Source organism: Rutilus rutilus (assembly GCF_951802725.1).
Source record: "Rutilus rutilus genome assembly, chromosome: 7".
NCBI classification, from domain to species: domain Eukaryota; kingdom Metazoa; phylum Chordata; class Actinopteri; order Cypriniformes; family Leuciscidae; genus Rutilus; species Rutilus rutilus.
The window spans coordinates 21,816,474-21,831,341 of NC_140221.1; the positions used below are offsets into that span (position 1 = coordinate 21,816,474).

Below are 14,868 nucleotides of genomic sequence, written 5' to 3' on the forward strand. Positions count from 1 at the left end.
AATCTGGATTAGGACAGGGAGGAGACAGGGTGAGGACCTTATCACTAAGCAATTCCTGCATAACACCTGCCTGTCCTCACGTCTCTCAGCAATGTCACATGGACTGTGTGTGTCTGTGTGCACAAAACATGCTTAAGCCACTGAAGGTTTCACAAACAAAGCAGAGAGCTACACTTTCTAAATGGTTCTGGAGATAAATAAATATGTTTTATGTATTTATTTATATTTAAAATCATTATAATGATACTTTTTTAAATAAATATAAAAACTGTGAGGAGTGCATCTCTTATTAGGAGTGCTTCCAGGATTGTAATGAATGGATAATAGGCTTCTGTATCAATCCATTTGAAACAAAAGTAAAAAGAAGTTTTAAAAAAGACTAAGACACTGCCAAAAATAACATGTCACAATGGCTGGCACTACCTTCATCAAGAATCAGTTGTGCACATCAAGTACACAGCATGTATCAGTTAAGTTTCACTTAACACTGGCCCTCATCCACATGCATCAAAAATTCATGTTTGGGCTGTTTTAACTGAAAGCAACTTGCACTGACATATCTTAAAATATGTCACTGCCACTTCAGTAATGTTTTTCTTTCTAAGGCACGTTTATAAAAGCTACTAAAATGCTCTAATTGAACTTAAGGCCTAACCCTGCCTTAGGCTGCGTCTCATTACTCTGTCTTAAGTGGTGTCCCAATTCTCATTTTGATTAAGGGCTAGGGCCAAGGCGTAGGGCTACATAGCCCTTGAAACGAAGTCTGCGGAGGACCACACTTGAAAGAGAGGGGTAGGAATTTCTCAGAAGTGAGTCGCACAAATGTATGTATTTTCAGCAGTTTCATGACACTCGTTTTTTATGATACCTTTAATAAAACGTTCAAGCGGTTTTAATTGTAATGTTTTTGTTTTGAATCACTAGTTAACCGCTAGCTAGCAGCTATACGCTATTTGCCGTTTGCTAATGTTTTGCTTATGGTGTCGCCGGCGCTGCCGTTAAATACAATGAAACAATGTCTTTGACTGATGGCACACAAGCGTGCAAAGATAAAGAGAGACCAGGCAATCGATATCACAACCCGAGACGACGGCATCTTCGTTTGTTTATGTCAACGCGTATCGCCTCTGTTGACGTAGCAGCCAGCTAGCGGAAAGGGAAGATGACGCAAACGGTAATCGAGTGTCTCATTTCTTAGAGAAACGTTCTTCCCCCTGCCCCCCTTCACTCGGTATCGAAGGGCAAGGGGAAGACGCAGACAAAGGGGTAGGGGAAGGGGAAGGGGTAAGACAGAGAAATGAGATTGGCCCTTAGTCTAAGCCCTGTCTGTGAAACCGGGACTTAGTAACAAGTAAACTTGATACATGGGCAAAGCTAATATTTGTCTGTGACATAATCAGTACTTCACGAGTAAACACTTAAATCAATTAAAGTAAAAGAGTAATGATTATGCGTATTTGGCGTGCTGTCCGGGGGCGGGGCTCCGAGCTCAGAATTTTTGCCTGAACCCAGAGTACTCCCCCATTGTTGCAAGAGTATTTAGGACTAGAAGTGAGGAGCTGGGGTGGTGGAGGGATGCTGTTAAACTGTCAACGAACGGAGGCAAGTTTGCTGTATATATACACCTCTTAACTTGTTGATTGGGTTGATAAACAGAGTGTGCCCCACTCGTGTCTAATTAGGTTTGATTATCTGAATGTGCTCCACATGTGTTTAATTAGGTTTAATTATCTGAGCATGCTCCTCCCGAACTTTGTTAATAAAACATAATTTAGTTTAGATGTGGGAAAAAAACCTTTGATTGAACAATTTTGATGACAGTGTCATACTCATTTTTACAGTATTTTCTGTGTAAGTTGTAAGTTGCTTTGGATAAAATTGTCTGCCAAATGCATAAATATAGATAACCCTGCACATAAAATGTACATATTGGTCAGATGGTCTCTTCCTGTCTAAAGCCCCTTTCACATAGCGAGTTGATCCCGGGAAATTGACGTAAAATTGCTAGAGAGCCTTCTGTGTGAACGCAAACACGTCCCGGGATTGATGCCGGGATGGGGACCTAGTAACATTGCCGGGATCAGTCCCAGAACGCGGCCTGTGTGAACAAAAGCCAGGACCAATGCCGTAAGGGGTGTGTCGTAGTGATGACGCACATGCCATCGCCCGGGCCTTTCTACAACCTATGCTACAGCATATGGGGAACAAGCCACTCGGTAAAGCCAGTGGCGCTACTGGGGAGTATGGACCCGTCTTCGTGTAGAAATGACGAAGAGGAGTTTTCAGCAGAACTGACATCTGACAGGAGTTATCACATCCTGACGTCACGTGTCTTTACGGGATCTTTACGGGATGTGTGTGAACCAAATTCAAACGATCCCGGGACACACTATCCGTGTATTTTCCGGAATCTCTGTGTGAAAGGGGCTTAAGTGTGTTCTTGGCCAGAATAGGCTGCAATAAGGACCAGACTTCTACCGCAACTCAAAAGTCCACTTACTCTCCACTCATTCTCACTGCATTACTAAAGCTTACAGTTTGTTTTTCTAATATCCCTCCTCTTCCTACCTCCCATACTGTCTCGTAATTGCTGTTACAAGACATAAAAGGAGCTGTTTTGCTGTAACTATCTTTCATTCTCGCTCTCCTTTTCAAATGCTCTTTTTGTCTTTTAGTATGCAGCTGTGCCTTATTCAGCCGCGATCCTTTCCCCCGCAACCCCTTGCAAAGTCTTTCCAAGGATCTACTCTCTTCTTTCTCCTCCAGTTCCCTCTCCCACTCTTTTCTCTCGCTATCGGCCCGCTGTCCTGGCCTCAACTTTCTTTGCACACGGACTCTCCCCTTTCAAAAACAACTGCGAGAGCAGCCAAAAACGCAGAGGGAGACAGAACACTGTATTGACCGTCTCTCTAAACTGCATTGGTCCAGCACAGACGGACATCATGTGCTTTGGGGAAATGATGCATGTTTGTTTACCCCCATGTTTGTATATGCATGTGTGCAGAGTTCAGGAATGAACAGCACTTGTCTGTGTAATGTCATTTGTGCATTCAGCATACAGATGTATGCCATGTGCATGCTTTACTCATCCTGTCATGTGTTGTGACATATCCATCTATCTGCACACTGGAATTTCTACCTTTCTATGTATTCCTACTGGGATCTGGATGGCGCTTTGCCCCGGTAGAGAAAGTGGAATGTGGAACGCCCCCCTCCCCCTTCTTGTATCAGGCCATAGGGAGTGCAAGACCAAGTTAAAGATGTTGCTCAATACACTGGCCCCGGGTCTTATATAGTTCCCAGCTGTGTGGAGCTGGCCAGCTCCTCGGTGCTCGAGAGGCCTGGAATGTTTGGAGTGCAAGCTTGCTGGAAAGCTCAAGTCACCAACAACAATCTCTTGGAGATGAAGTAGATAAAGAAAGAAAGAAAGAAAGAAAAGAAAGAAAGAAAGAAAGAAAGAAAGAAAGAAAGAAAGAAAGAAAGAAAGAAAGAAAGAAAGAAAGAAAGAAAGAAAGAAAGAAAGAAAGAAAGAAAGAAAGGGCGGTAACATATTCCACAATCTGCCTCACCCAAACAACAATGGTTTTAGTTCCATGACAGATAACAAACGGTTGGAAAAATATGCAATTGTACCCTTAACGGTCTTTAACTGCCAGTAATCATGTAGTTACTGTTTCCAATGTGTGTCAAGTTTGTATTGTCCAAACAACATGATCAGCCTCAAACCTACAGATATGAATCTGAGCTTAAATATTTGCCATGGCAAGTTAACTTTAAATATTTACATTAACTCAATCTTAGATATGCATAGTAGCATAACAAGTTATTAATTCACAAATCAAAGTGCAATGACATAGAATTTCCTTCTGTAGCTGCTCTTGTATCATTTGAAATGTTAATATATTTAATGAATGTTTCCCACAATAAATATCATTATTAGTTATTATCATGCGTTCATTATTAATACAGCAGTGAGGATGCGGTGTGGATTATGACCGGACAGTCAGTGTTTACTCAGCTGTGCGAAATCTTCCAAATCTATGTGGAGAAATGTGGAAGTAATATAAATATAAAAGTGCCACGTACATCCATTCGGAAGAGAAGGACTGAGATTTCTGTAATTGTGAATGTCCATTACGTGTTCCTCTAGCTGAGGAGTTTTCAACCTTTACAGTGCCAATGGCTTCTATAGCCGGACTCTTATCTAACTCATGGACTTTTTACATTAACTTTGATTTAAAAAACATGAACTACTTTATAATGTTCAACAGATTGTTAAACGATCTAAATTAGATATAGTTGGGCTGTCACTATGTCATGACCCACTTACCCCCTTGAATATTAGGGACCCCTTAGGTCTTGAGGATTTGAATCCTGAACCCATATTACAGGAGTGACTCACAGACCTGGTGTCTGTTTACAAAGCTCTGGCTGTATCTCAAAACTTATTGCGCTGCCTATTTAGCAGCATTCATTGCAATGGTTTTTGACCAGAACGCGCCTAGGGGAAATGGTCAGTCATCTGAGCAGTTTTAAGACACAACCCTAGTATAACAACCTCAGATTAACAACCTCACGGTAAACTCGCGAAGAAATCATTAAAATATATATATAATAAAATAAAAAAATTCAACAATGTATCAAAATTCAACAATCATTAACAAATGTAGGTCTAGTTCACTTATAGTCGTGTTTTTAACACTGTAAAAGGGATTTCATCGTTATATTTACAGGTTCTTTGCTTCCGATCATTAACTTGTCATAATTTGTCAATAACATTTTTCTGTGTTTTCGGAATTCAACTCAGTTTTCTTTATCGTTGTTTCAAGTGGTTGAAAAAGTGCTATGAACACCACTGCAGGTTGTCACTTGTTGGCACCACTTTGATTTTTCGTTTGAAAATTTAAGGCAACAATTTAAGTTAATTTTAGAACAATTATAATAGGCTGCAATGTTTCAAAGCGAACTAATGAGAGTCTTGTCAGTTGTCATCTTCATATTGGCATCAATCACGACAAGATGAAATTACATTTTAAAATCTGAGAAAAAAAATCTGTCCTGCAAAATAATGCACATTTGGGCTAAAAAATGTGGATCACACTAAACAGTAGCCTACAGGCGACAAAACACTAAGCTAAATGTCATATCAAACTAAAAAGTGTTGTGTTTGTAACAAAAATAAAAACCGTACTTACCTTTGTGATTTCGCCTCGTGAATCTTTCGGGTACGCGCGTCAGTAAAGTGCTCACTGCCTTCTACTAAACCATACAGTTTGGTGTCCTTCTTCCAAGATAAAAGAAAAGGGAGTTAGTCATTGAGCTGGAACAGCCCCAAAACTCTTGGGAGGGACAGTAAATGCAGACCAACAGTTCTGAGATCCTGTAACGAAGGCTCTTCGGTTCGGAGTCTCTCCCAGACAGACAGACGAAGTGTGCTCGCGTGGTGCTGATGCGAGTTTTTTCTGTCTCGCCCTTTTGATTCTGTCACGCCTTTGAAAAGAGATTCGTACAATTATATCTCTACTTTGCCACAACTCTGTAGGAATGCATTTCGGGATATCCAGTCATACCAAAGTATACCATAAACACACACACACTCACACAAACACAAAAAATGACGGGGAAAAAGCAGCACTCTCAGGTGGTTTTGGAGTAAAAATGAATCCCGCGAATCAAAAAGTCGAAGTGAATCGTGTGAGAGGCCATCAGCGTGATAACAAGGAATGAAACTTTTTATTATTCAGTCCGTAAACGTGTCCAAGTAGCCTAGTCTACGAGCGGCCAATTAAACTACGTGCCTGCTATTCCTTTGTCTACCCTATCCCATCCTCCCACCCTGTAACATGTGTGAACTGCCCCTCTGTCACAGTCGCGCGCTCACCGTATCGCCTCCAGTCGCCTTTTGCCCCTAATGCCCCTATGTCTCGCTCTGGCTGCTGTCATATGTTGTCCACTTGCTGTCCTGTGAAGTCCACTGACGAACGCCAGCGCCTATTAACAGCGTGACGACACGGACGCTGACACTACAGGGCCACTCCCATCCATTCATAAAGTGGAGCGCGAGAGCTTCTGCCTACAGCTCGCGCTAGAGCGCGTGGACAGTCTACGGCGCGTGTTGTGTCGCCACTCAAAGGCTGAAATCGTGCAAGTGATGGAATGGGACGTGTGCTAAACATAGATGTCAATTGTTATATTTAGCTAAAAGCTAATTTGGGTTCACGTTCTAGTGATTAAGTAAATGCTATTAATAATACTAAGGTAAACGTTACTGTCAATGAATTTATTTTCATATAATCATTGACTTCCTCTCAAGGAATGCATGAAGGTAAATATTTTCAGTACAAGAACAAAATAAATAAAAGGAATGTAAATATTTAAAATATAAATATAATTGTTATGATCAAAATATGAAAAAGAGGGTAAACAAAACATTGCAAAGGATTTTATTTCACTCGAACTCTAAATTTATTTAATTTTAGTGGTGGGTTTCTTCTTGAATATTGATGGTTTAACTTAATGTCATACACAGAAAGTATTACAATGGATTGCCACACTTCCCAATTTAGTCTGCTGACTAGTCACAATGCCTCCTATCCATAAGCAAAGGAGATGCCGATGTTCTATTAGTATAAGGAAATCATTGTGCAACAAATCAGATTTTTACAGAAAATAGAGACTACACAACATGCTTTTGTGCGAAATGACAGGGATATTTATGAGCAATACTTTTGTGTCCTTGTTATCTTTTACAAAAAGTTGAATTTTACAAAACAGTACTGACATAGCACAGACCCACAGGGTGAGCACTGAGCATTAAAGCATTAAACTGTGCCGTAGGTTCACGTCTGTGTGGATGGCTCTGCTGGACCTGCATGTCAGGACGCTTCACATATGGCCTACATCAGTGACACGCATGCAGCTCCATCTCATTACAAACACACCTGCGGCACATTCAGGGTTTGTTATTCTAGAACATTACAGCAACTTTCAGCGAACACATGACATTTTACTCCCACATGAACCGGAGACTGATCCATTCTTAAGCAAAAACTAAACTTGAATGAACACTATCAAAATCTACAATACAAAATCTTAAACTGTGGAATAAATGAAATAAAAAGGTGAACCTAAAATTTTAATTGGGAAATACAGACACAAAGTATTCTCATCAAAAATCTAAAAAAGCCATAATTCCTTAATCTGTACTTAAAGGTTCTTTAAAGATGTTAAAATGAAATAAAAAAATCATGCTAATAACAGCTCAGAAAGTCACAAAATGTTTGTTTTTTTCTATGTCATGGCACTGACAAAGCAAGATTTTCCCTTCTGTTTGCAAAACAGTACACTGTTCTATAATGAATGAGAATCAGTAGGTGATGCTGTTTACTGTTCATTGATCTTAGAACTTTCTGAGAAGTGACCTGATATTCCTTCTTCTTCTTAAGTAACATCCTTTGAGTTTTTCTGAATAATTATGTCACACACTGGTTTTGCTGAACCCGAATGACAGATGAACAGGGTGGCAGAAACATATCAGCTTATTCAACAGTAAGATTTGTGTATTATCAGTTAGGACAGTTATTTGCCATTTGCAAACTGCCATGGATCCTAGAACTTCCCTTAAAGGGACAGTTCACCCAAAAATGTAAATTCCACCATCAAATTTACCCTCATGTCTTTCCAGATCTGTATGACTTTATTTCTTAAGGTATTCTGAAGAATTTCAAACCGCTTTAATTTCCATTGACTTCCATTGTATGGTGAATGATCCAGAATAAAGAAAGACATAGAGGAACAACATGAGGGTGAGTAAATTATGACAGAATTTTCATTTTTGGGTAAACTATGCCTTTAATGTTTTTAACCCTAATTTTTAAAACAGGTCTATGTTACAGCTTTTTTGTATACCACAAAAATTTTGTACCAAATATTTTTGATGTATGATCTGTTATGTCTCAGATTGTTATGCTATCATATAGGGCTGTATATTGGTTTTAATTTAATTATTTATAAACAGTAGCTTAGCTCTAAAATACTGTCTACTTCAGCTGTTTGGAGTACATATATGTTCAATGACACCATTAATCAATATATTTATGAAAAGTTTGGTAATCAGTGTACATTTTCCAAATGTGAAATTAAGGATATTTTCACCCACTACTTAAAAATAAAGGCTCTTTAATGGTATCAGTGCTAGAAGAAACACTGACGTCCAACCTTTCCATTCCACAAAAGTTTTTTTGGGGGGGGATTTTTATAATGTTTCTTTTAAGCACTGGTCTTTAGGGAACCAAAAATGGTTTTTCTATGGCATCGCTGTGAAAACCCCCTGTTGGAACCGTTGTTTTTAAGAGCATAGTTTGAGTTATACAAACCTATATAGATCAGGAGGTATTTTCAGGTGGGGTTATTTAAAATACCAGTCGCTGTACAAACTAAATGACCCAGTTTATTTAACCTTGTGGCAATTGGCGATTTCACTAGGGTTTTCAGACATCCTGGGATCTGTTCCCAGAAAAAAAAGCTCCCTCATACTTGCCACTGTGTTCCACAAAGTGCCGTCTGAAGTAGGCCATAGTAGGATGTGTCCAGACTCGTCCCTCTCAGTTAAAATATGAAGTGTCCCTGGAGCATTTGAGAAATCTGTCTTCATCTTATTATCTAGAAATAATTAAGTATTGCACCGACTCATGGGTTCCACAAAATCAAATGACACTTTTAGTGCTTTCTAAATCAATATATCATAAATAGCAATGGAAACACTGTTCAATCTACTCATTAAACTGGTAAAATAGTTTGTATTGGGTGTTGTCTGTGTATAGGCAGCCTACAACAACAAGCTGTTGTTGATTCCCCTGGGTTTTTATTCCAAAGTGTCTTTCCCAGCAGTTTTTTTTTTTTTTTCCTCAGGCTTCTACCCAACACTATTGATGTACCCGTGCATGGGCACAATGGGGAATAAAGGTGGCTTCAGTGCAGTCCACTGCCTCTCTCCCTTCTCCCAGGGGGGTAAAGTGCTGATCATTGGGTCGGAAAGACCTTGCGTAGGCTGATTCTAACAAAGCCAATTCTGGCCAAAGCCATAGACACATGAAAGACTAGGGGTTAAGCCCGGCCAGATCAATTTCTCTCAGCAACTCTCTGTGTCCCTGGCTCTGAACAGGCAGAGCCCACAATGGCTTGTTTTCTGTGGCATAGAGCCGTGCCATTCTCCTCACTGATCCACTTTACAAAAGCCCATTACAGAGGTGCCAATTGAGCTTGAACAATCACCCACAAAAGCTGTTATTTACATAGATTCTGTCCCCAGGCCCATCCACTCTGCAAAAAATAAATACAAAAAAACACATATTCAGTGACAGTTAGAGCTCTCCTCACTGACTTTTGGTTCCAGTCGCATAACAGAGTCGAGATCACTGAGCCGTAAATGCATGAAAGCTTTTGAAGGATATGACAGCTAATAAATAATTGTAGGAATAATTATATTTTCTACATTTCATGGTAGCTATATCTTTTTTAAATTAAAAATAATAAAAAATATGTGATGTTATTTATTACAATAATAATACAAAATCAGGGCACACTGAAAAATAATGGTGTAGGATTTACATCGAAACAATTTTCATTCTGAAATTGCTAGTAAATTTCATAAAAGACATTGAATTAAACGTGAATTTTTGAAGACTGATCTATTTTTTCATGAGCAAAATGAATATTCCTATTCCAAAATGATCCTACAAATTTGTATGTGGGGAAAACTGTGTCACTAAAGCCCATCACTGTTAGATAGCAGGTGTTACTTAGACTTGAACGGAACTACTGAGAATTGAGGTTTTGCAGGCAGTCCATTCACACACCTGCGCTCTGCCAACCCCCCTCGCGTTCTACCCTGCGTTTCTCTAAAATCAGCATGGTACGGTCTGATCTGGGCTGGGCTGCGTAGCCCAACTGTACCCACCACATGCCCATCCTCAGCATGGCTCACCATTGAGCACTATGAATAGAAACTTAGCGAACGAGAGATAAGCAGTAGGCTTTGGCACATGCCACACTTCGAGCAGCGTCACACCTCCAAGCAGCACTTTGGGGTTGCCATGGAAACAGGGACAAAATACAGCTAACGCTGCCCTGACACCATCATATCACGCCCAATCAAGATTAGCATATTTCCAAATCTCACAGGCGAGAGTCTTCCTCTGGAATTTGAGGGTCAAAGGAGTTTACCTATACTTTTAGTAGTCCAACCCAGAAGTTAGCATCACCCTGGTTCGCGCAAAACCCAATAGGATTTTTCTATTGGCTTTTGGATTATTGCAAAACTTTAGTTCACTGATAGAATCTACTGCTTGTAGTGTAAGCAGCATATGCCAGAGAATACCGTATATGATATAAGACAAATGTTTACCATTGAAGCCCACCTCTTACACTTTTTAAGGCTAAATTGTGATATTTGCACTTCATTTGACCACTTTCATTTAGTGTCCATCCCAACACTATCTCACGACCAATTCGTACGAATTCGTACGAATGATAAAAAGTTGGCTAATTCGTATTAATTCGTACGACCTCACTTCGTACGATTTGTCTAAACCCACGTGATGAGTAGGTTTAGGGGCGGGGTCAGGGGTAGGTCATTCGTATGAATTCGTACGAATTAGCCACCTCGTAGAATTTGTACGTTTTCCCGTGAGATCAGGTTGTCCATCCTCATTAACTGTCTGGAAAGACTAAATGAACAGGCTGGCGTGTTTGTCTTTCTGCTCCATTTAGATTTCTGCTTTTGTTCACCTCTGATCACGCTGTCCAGGACTGAGTGCCCATCTGGAGGCCACACAGTCCATCAACCCAGTCTCCTATATAAACCCAGTCAAGAGGAGAATTCCCTGTATATGTGTTCTATTTACAGGGCATGCCGATGTCACGGCCTCTAGGATCTTGTGACAGTGATGTCGGGAATAGAGAACACTGACTGGTAATGTGCCTCAAATTTAAATCTGACTTCATGTGTATCAATTCTGACATTGTGTTTTGTGTTGTATATTGGATGGGAAAACAGACTAAAGAGTTCAAGCAGTCTTTAGGGGGGCTGAGAGGATTGGGGTTCAGGTTAATGTTTTAGTTTGCATGTAATTATGACTAGGTTAAATTTCTGCTTAGCACAGCAAATTTAGATCCTCTCAGAGGCCAAAGGCGAGTGTGTGTTACGAGTGTAGTGGGTTTCCTTGAGTGACAGCACAGCTGGAGCACACACACACACACACATTTAGAAGAAAATAACCCACAGTACTCCCATGTTTGCTCATGGTAATATAAATTATGTAATTTATATGTCTTTGTTGTGGCCTGTAGCCAGTTCACTGGGGCCGTCATTGTTTTTTAATTTGTTAATGTTAAAACATTGGCCAAATCTACATCCTTTGAGGCAATATCTCTTCAACGTTCTATTATTTTTAGCCAATGAGTGAATGTTTGCACAAGCACACTGATAAGAAAAAATAACAATCTTTGCATGCAATATTGAGACAGGAAAATATTGCATACACTGCTATGTCAAAGTCCTGTTCCTGATTCAACAAATACTAGCGCTGCTTTTTGGATAATTCAGAAATTTGACTTGTCATTGAAGTCTGTTATGGATGACTACATGTAACTGCTCCATGAAGTCACCAGTTCCCCATGTGATGCAGATCAAAATATATTGACTTTAAAACTTGACACATGAAACCAGATCTCACCACTCTGTGAAAAACATACCAGGAACTCCCTGGAAAGACCTTGCTGCTCTGCAAACATTATTAGTTGACATAATCATGAAGCGGCTATCTAACTAAATATCTAACTAAAACATTAAGTTCAAAAGGGTGGAGTGCATTCAAGCCTGAGAACATACTTTGTCTTTGTTGTTTGAACTGAAATTGTGAATAGGTATGGGAAGAATTCTAATAAAGAATGTATTGATTAAATTCAATCCAATAGAACCTTAACCATTACAATATTAAACAAACAATGTGGTAACATATTTCATTCAGTAATGTGTATAAAATACTTAAGACAACATACATAGCAGGCATTTTACCCAGTTTACCCAGCAGGCAATTTTGCGTTTAAAAGACGTCTAATAGCCATCCAAACACAGGCCAGAAGGCAAAATTTGGGCTGTCATTGAAAATGTAAGACATCTAGACCGTAGCCCAAGAATAGACTAGTCATCAGTTAGATAACAAAGAAATGAAATGAGTGAATAAATGAAACCGAACACCTAATCACTGTTTACTTTGCTTACATGATGGAATATCATACATCTCGCAAGTTATTTTGGCAAAAACGACATGTAACCAAGTTATTTTGGCTAGAAGTGGGTTACTCATAGCCGGGTCTATAGTTAACCTAGATGGTGAAATGACGGCTATTGCTTGCTGGGTAGATGTCATAACAACCAGTCAGTACCTATTAGTTGTCAACAGTTTGTTTGATTAATTAAAGAACCGACTCATTCGAATGATTCCTTTGGAAATCAGACTAGTTGAGCTGCATGTTTTCGACTGACACACGAGTAATTCGGACTGCTATGTCCCGCTGTACATTTCTGGCTCACTGAAAAGAGTCGGCTCGTTGGTTTAATAATTGGATTATTGCACAATCAGTGGGTATAATTAGCGGTCTCGTGGCATCACCGAATAGTAGTACATGGGTGCTTCTCAAACGGAAGGCTTCCTCCTAGTGAGGCTGTGTCCTTCCTAGTCCAGTCCTCCTACTGCAGTCTAGTATAAGTGCGCATGGTTACGTCATAAATGTTTCTAGTGCGAAAATACTATTAAAATTATAATTTTAAATGACTTTGTATGAAACATCTTTTTCTATTAATGCAGTACAGGTACACAACCGTCTGTGGTTTCCCAGTGGCTTACATTATATGGTTTAGCATTATATAATTAATTTACACACAAAAGAACAATGCCTTCATCTCCAAAATAATTGTTTTGTATAGCATTATTAAGTAGTGACATTTTGTGAATTGGAATGTGTGCAAAAGATTGTGGGTGACTGAAGGATGCATCCTTCAAAACAAGCTGAATGAAGGATGCCAAATTGCTGTCTTCAAAAAATCCTTCAAATTGAGACGTCCTTCGACAAAGCTCGATGATGTGGCAGCCCAGATATGCAGCCTTAGTATTGAGAAGCACGCCAGGAAACCCTGACTATAGACTTTAGTCAGGGTAGATAAAAATAATACTAGCATGAAAATGAGGCTGTGAAGATATAGACTAACAGTCTTTATAATGGCATGTGCTGTACAGGTCCTAGATTACATGCAATTTTCTACCTTTCAAAACGGTTTTATAAAGGTTAATGTCTACAGAAAGTCTTTTGGAAAGATGTTTCATCAGCTGAACAACCAACTGATTTTTCAAAAAAATGTTAGAACCAGTTTCCAAACTTTATTGTGAAACAGTTTGAATGATATTTCACACGCACATATACATGTCTATATAGCCTCCTAGATCATATTTTAACTCTCTCTCTCTCTCTCTCACACACACACAAACACACTTACACATGCTACTGGAGTGTTATCTCACATTTCAGGGCCAAAGTGTGAGGTCACGGTCGAGTCCCCCCAACACAACCCCAGCACTCAAACACACAGCACTCCACCGTCAAGTGCTCTGCCCCTGCTAACGTGTTGATCTCTGATGCCTGCCTGCTAGTGACAAGCCTCCGGGCTGTCTGTTCACTTCTCTGTGCCAAACTCACGCCCTTGTGCCCTATCCTGCTGTGCTTGATTACACCTGCCTCAGGATGTCCGTGTCTGATAATTGAGGTGCAAATTCACCCCGATGACAATGAACACTTTGATCTTTATACACAATTACCACTTTTAATGAAGCTTTGAGAAACCGGCAGGCATTGTTCCATGCTTGTCTCTAGCTACGCTTAAGGATGACCAGATTAAACATAGACATTGGAATATTTTTATTTTAATATCTATGCCTGGCAACGCTACCATTTCACTACAGCTTGCATGTTTATTTAACAGTAAAACACTTGGATGTTTCTTGAGCCAGCCAATTAATATTAGCAACAATGGGAAAGAGGTGAGGTTTATAATTGTAGAATATTCACTCTCTGCACTGATTTCTCAGGTAAGATACTGACTGTGTGTCTGTATTTAATTAAATTATAATGAAAGGCAAAATGAGGAGTTATTATAATCTTTCTTTATATTTCTATTTCCAGGGATCTCCACTGAGATTTGTAATCCTCCTCTTAAGTCTGGGTCTTAACCTTTTTTACTCCTATTGTCCAACAAAGTCACCCCATTATGACTAAGAAATTTCCTCTGGCATTTCTACTGTAATTATGACAATGTTACTTGTTTTCAAACCTTTTTAATGAACAGAAACTGTGAGTGTTAATGTATTAAATTAATTAAGTGAAGTTCACTACGTAATTTCGGGAGGAATGAACCCATCTAATCTTTCAATCAACTGCCAGAGCACATAAGCAGCCGCTCATCTTGATCTGGCATCAGCTGTTTTGGCATCCCTCTACCTCCCCAACTCCACCAACATGATTTAGGCATTTTGCTACCATATACTCATCACCCAAGCATTAGCAGTCCCACTGGGGAGTATATCTAAGCTTGAGTTGAAGCCCTTCCACTGCGGACAGCAGGCCAAATAAACTTGACCTTATTAGCTTAAAGATTATATGGGCAAAGGTACTCATGAATCATGATTCATTTTGTGATTCCAGAATACATACAGAATTGAATTCTGTATGCTCTTTGATGAAAACCACTGCTACAAGTGGTTACTCTAATATACCTGTGCAAAAATCACATTGGCTAAAGATAAATAAATGAAT

The 14,868-nt window shown here is 39.5% G+C and overlaps 1 protein-coding gene across 6 annotated transcripts in view; it reads right to left on the reverse strand.

The window, feature by feature from the left end:
• Positions 1 to 5,986, reverse strand: part of rhobtb4 (Rho related BTB domain containing 4) — a 56,700-nt gene extending 50,714 nt beyond the window's left edge. Inside the window, exons 1-3 of one of the 6 annotated variants that reach the window (XM_084414658.1) lie at positions 5,882 to 5,986; positions 5,369 to 5,490; positions 5,196 to 5,281 (exon numbers count right to left, since the gene is read on the reverse strand). The gene's annotated coding sequence lies outside the window, so the exon portion shown is untranslated. Of the gene's footprint in view, positions 1 to 5,195; positions 5,285 to 5,364; positions 5,499 to 5,601; positions 5,741 to 5,881 lie in introns of those variants that run through there. The other 5 variants (XM_084414656.1, XM_084414659.1, XM_084414657.1 and 2 more) reach the window with 5 other exon arrangements.
• Between the last annotated feature and the right edge of the window lie 8,882 nt (positions 5,987 to 14,868).